At 68.0% G+C, this 5,000-nt stretch overlaps 1 non-coding gene across 1 annotated transcript; it reads right to left on the bottom strand.

The window, feature by feature from the left end:
- Nucleotides 1-3,525: 3,525 nt before the first annotated feature.
- LOC141979090 (5S ribosomal RNA) lies at nt 3,526-3,644 on the bottom strand. The gene has a single exon (XR_012636518.1). It is a non-coding gene; the product is annotated as a 5S ribosomal RNA (ribosomal RNA).
- Nucleotides 3,645-5,000: the final 1,356 nt, after the last annotated feature.

Here is a 5,000-nt window from a genome sequence, read left to right as displayed (position 1 = left end):
GGGGCAGGCTCCGGGTTGACCTGGTGGCCGGACGGGAATTAAGCCCGGAGCCCGGGGCAGGGCGACCCCGGACGGACGGGGCTCCGCCGGCCCCTGCCCGCGGGGGCAGGCTCCGGGTTGACCTGGTGGCCGGAGGAGAATTAAGCCCGGAGCCCGGGGCAGGGCGACCCCGGACGGACGGGGGTCCGCCTGGCCCCTGCCCGCGGGGGCAGGCTCCGGGTTGACCTGGTGGCCGGACGGGAATTAAGCCCGGAGCCCGGGGCAGGGCGACCCCGGACGGACGGGGGTATGCCGGCCCCTGCCCGCGGGGGCAGGCTCCGGGTTGACCTGGTGGCCGGAGGAGAATTAAGCCCGGAGCCCGGGGCAGGGCGACCCCGGACGGACGGGGGTCCGCCTGGCCCCTGCCCGCGGGGGCAGGCTCCGGGTTGACCTGGTGGCCGGACGGGAATTAAGCCCGGAGCCCGGGGCAGGGCGACCCCGGACGGACGGGGGTATGCCGGCCCCTGCCCGCGGGGGCAGGCTCCGGGTTGACCTGGTGGCCGGAGGAGAATTAAGCCCGGAGCCCGGGGCAGGGCGACCCCGGACGGACGGGGGTCCGCCTGGCCCCTGCCCGCGGGGGCAGGCTCCGGGTTGACCTGGTGGCCGGACGGGAATTAAGCCCGGAGCCCGGGGCAGGGCGACCCCGGACGGACGGGGGTATGCCGGCCCCTGCCCGCGGGGGCAGGCTCCGGGTTGACCTGGTGGCCGGAGGAGAATTAAGCCCGGAGCCCGGGGCAGGGCGACCCCGGACGGACGGGGGTCCGCCTGGCCCCTGCCCGCGGGGGCAGGCTCCGGGTTGACCTGGTGGCCGGACGGGAATTAAGCCCGGAGCCCGGGGCAGGGCGACCCCGGACGGACGGGGGTATGCCGGCCCCTGCCCGCGGGGGCAGGCTCCGGGTTGACCTGGTGGCCGGAGGAGAATTAAGCCCGGAGCCCGGGGCAGGGCGACCCCGGACGGACGGGGGTCCGCCTGGCCCCTGCCCGCGGGGGCAGGCTCCGGGTTGACCTGGTGGCCGGAGGAGAATTAAGCCCGGAGCCCGGGGCAGGGCGACCCCGGACAGACGGGGGTCCGCCTGGCCCCTGCCCGCGGGGGCAGGCTCCGGGTTGACCTGGTGGCCGGACGGGAATTAAGCCCGGAGCCCGGGGCAGGGCGACCCCGGACGGACGGGGCTCCGCCGGCCCCTGCCCGCGGGGGCAGGCTCCGGGTTGACCTGGTGGCCGGAGGAGAATTAAGCCCGGAGCCCGGGGCAGGGCGACCCCGGACGGACGGGGGTCCGCCTGGCCCCTGCCCGCGGGGGCAGGCTCCGGGTTGACCTGGTGGCCGGAGGAGAATTAAGCCCGGAGCCCGGGGCAGGGCGACCCCGGACAGACGGGGGTCCGCCTGGCCCCTGCCCGCGGGGGCAGGCTCCGGGTTGACCTGGTGGCCGGACGGGAATTAAGCCCGGAGCCCGGGGCAGGGCGACCCCGGACGGACGGGGCTCCGCCGGCCCCTGCCCGCGGGGGCTGGCTCCGGGTTGACCTGGTGGCCGCTCGGGACTTAAGCCCGGAGCCCGGGGCAGGGCGACCCCGGACGGACGGGGCTCCGCCTGGCCCCTGCCCGCGGGGGCAGGCTCCGGGTTGACCTGGTGGCCGGACGGGGAATAAGCCCGGAGCCCGGGGCAGGGCGACCCCGGACGGACGGGGGTCCGCCGGCCCCTGCCCGCGGGGGCAGGCTCCGGGTTGACCTGGTGGCCGCTCGGGACTTAAGCCCGGAGCCCGGGGCAGGGCGACCCCGGACGGACGGGGGTATGCCGGCCCCTGCCCGCGGGGGCAGGCTCCGGGTTGACCTGGTGGCCGGTTTGCTTTCGGGCCACCAGGTCAACCCGCTGCCTGTATGGGGTTGACCTGGTGGCCGCTTTCCTTCCCGGCCACCAGGTCAACCCGCTGAATGTATGGGGTTGACCTGCTGGCCGCTTTCCTTCCCGGCCACCAGGTCAACCCGCTGAATGTATGGGGTTGACCTGCTGGCCGCTTTTCTTCCCGGCCACCAGGTCAACCCGCTGAATGTATGGGGTTGACCTGCTGGCCGCTTTCCTTCCCGGCCACCAGGTCAACCCGCTGAATGTATGGGGTTGACCTGCTGGCCGCTTTCCTTCCCGGCCACCAGGTCAACCCGCTGAATGTATGGGGTTGACCTGCTGGCCGCTTTTCTTCCCGGCCACCAGGTCAACCCGCTGAATGTATGGGGTTGACCTGCTGGCCGCTTTCCTTCCCGGCCACCAGGTCAACCCGCTGAATGTATGGGGTTGACCTGCTGGCCGCTTTCCTTCCCGGCCACCAGGTCAACCCGCTGAATGTATGGGGTTGACCTGCTGGCCGCTTTCCTTCCCGGCCACCAGGTCAACCCGCTGAATGTATGGGGTTGACCTGCTGGCCGCTTTCCTTCCCGGCCACCAGGTCAACCCGCTGAATGTATGGGGTTGACCTGCTGGCCGCTTTCCTTCCCGGCCACCAGGTCAACCCGCTGAATGTATGGGGTTGACCTGCTGGCCGCTTTCCTTCCCGGCCACCAGGTCAACCCGCTGAATGTATGGGGTTGACCTGCTGGCCGCTTTCCTTCCCGGCCACCAGGTCAACCCGCTGAAAGTATGGGGTTGACCTGGTGGCCGCTTTCCTTCCCGGCCACCAGGTCAACCCGCTGAAAGTATGGGGTTGACCTGGTGGCCGCTTTCCTTCCCGGCCACCAGGTCAACCCGCTGCCGGCATGGGGTTGACCTGCTGGCCGCAGAGGGGCAGGCTCCGGGTTGACCTGGTGGCCGGACGGGGATTAAGCCCCGGCTCGGAGCAGGGCAAGCCCGGGCGGAGGGGGGTCCGCTTGGCCCCTGCCCGCGGGGGCAGGCTCCGGGTTGACCTGGTGGCCGGTTTGCTTTCGGGCCACCAGGTCAACCCGCTGAATGTATGGGGTTGACCTGCTGGCCGCTTTCCTTCCCGGCCACCAGGTCAACCCGCTGAATGTATGGGGTTGACCTGCTGGCCGCTTTCCTTCCCGGCCACCAGGTCAACCCGCTGAATGTATGGGGTTGACCTGCTGGCCGCTTTCCTTCCCGGCCACCAGGTCAACCCGCTGAATGTATGGGGTTGACCTGCTGGCCGCTTTCCTTCCCGGCCACCAGGTCAACCCGCTGAATGTATGGGGTTGACCTGCTGGCCGCTTTCCTTCCCGGCCACCAGGTCAACCCGCTGAAAGTATGGGGTTGACCTGCTGGCCGCTTTCCTTCCCGTCCACCAGGTCAACCCGCTGAATGTATGGGGTTGACCTGCTGGCCGCTCTGCTTCCCGGCCACCAGGTCAACCCCCTGCCGGTATGGGGTTGACCTGCTGGCCGCAGAGGGGCAGGCTCCGGGTTGACCTGGTGGCCGGCAGGGACTTCAGCCCCAGGGCCCCTGGCAGGGCGACCCTGCCCTTGTTCCCCAGAAAAGGAGAGAGCTGGCTCGCAGCGGGAAAAGCTGCCTACGGCACCTGGGATTCCCAGGCGGTCACCCATCCAAGTACTAGCCAGGCCCGGGACGGTTTACCTTCCGAGATCGGACGGGATCGGGGGCCTTCCGTCCGGTATGGCCGTAGGCACTCGGCTCCGGTCCGCCTCGTCCCCTTTCCCTTACTGACTCCCCTGCCTCGGGTGGGCCCGATCCTTTTTTCCGTTTTTTTTTTTCGCTCCGGAGGCTTCATGAGCCCCCCCCCAACACCCCTTTGGGGGTCGGTGAAAATTTTTTTTTCAGACTTCCAGGGGCCCGATCCTGGCCGCGGGCACCCGGCTCCGGGCACCCGGCTCCGGGCCGCCTCGTCCCCTTTCCCTTACTGACTCCGCTGCCTCGGGTGGGCCCGATCCTTTTTTCCGTTTTTTTTTTTCCGCTCCGGAGGCTTCGTGAGCCCCCCCCAACACCACTTTGGGGGTCGGTGAAAAAATTTTTTTCAGACTTCCAGGGGCCCGATCCTGGCCGCGGGCACCCGGCTCCGGGCACCCGGCTCCGGGCCGCCTCGTCCCCTTTCCCTTACTGACTCCCCTGCCTCGGGTGGGCCCGATCCTTTTTTCCGTTTTTTTTTTTTTTCGCTCCGGAGGCTTTATGAGCCCCCCCCAATACCACTTTGGGGGTCGGTGAAAAAAATTTTTCAGACTTCCAGGGGCCCGATCCTGGCCGCCGGCACCCGGCTCCGGGCACCCGGCTCCGGGCCGCCTCGTCCCCTTTCCCTTACTGACTCCCCTGCCTCGGGTGGGCCCGATCCTTTTTTCCGTTTTTTTTTTTTTCGCTCCGGAGGCTTTATGAGGCCCCCCCTAACCGTTTTTGGGGTCGGTGAAAATTTTTAGTCAGACTTCCAGGGGCCCGATCCTGGCCGCGGCTTCGCAGGCTGGCCTGGGGGGGGGGGCATCTCTAGCTCCGGCCGCGGACGGCGAGACGCTCGGCCACCAGGTCAGCCCGGAGGAAAAGGCTGAAAAAAATGTCTAAGTCCCCCCGGGACACCAGGTCAACCCGGAGGAAAAGGCTGAAAAAAATGTCTAAGTCCCCCCGGGACACCAGGTCAACCCGGAGGAAAAGGCTGAAAAAAAGTCTAAGTCCCCCCGGGACACCAGGTCAACCCGGAGGAAAAGGCTGAAAAAAATGTCTAAGTCCCCCCGGGACACCAGGTCAACCCGGAGGAAAAGGCTGAAAAAAAGTCTAAGTCCCCCCGGGACACCAGGTCAACCCGGAGGAAAAGGCTGAAAAAAAGTCTAAGTCCCCCCGGGACACCAGGTCAACCCGGAGGAAAAGGCTGAAAAAAAGTCTAAGTCCCCCCGGGACACCAGGTCAACCCGGAGGAAAAGGCTGAAAAAAAGTCTAAGTCCCCCCGGGACACCAGGTCAACCCGGAGGAAAAGGCTGAAAAAAATGTCTAAGTCCCCCCGGGACACCAGGTCAACCCGGAGGAAAAGGCTGAAAAAAAGTC

This window comes from Natator depressus, chromosome 28, assembly GCF_965152275.1.
Source record: "Natator depressus isolate rNatDep1 chromosome 28, rNatDep2.hap1, whole genome shotgun sequence".
Lineage (NCBI taxonomy): Eukaryota > Metazoa > Chordata > Testudines > Cheloniidae > Natator > Natator depressus.
Note: the sequence above shows the minus strand (reverse complement) of the source record. Positions and strands in the feature narration are given on the sequence as shown.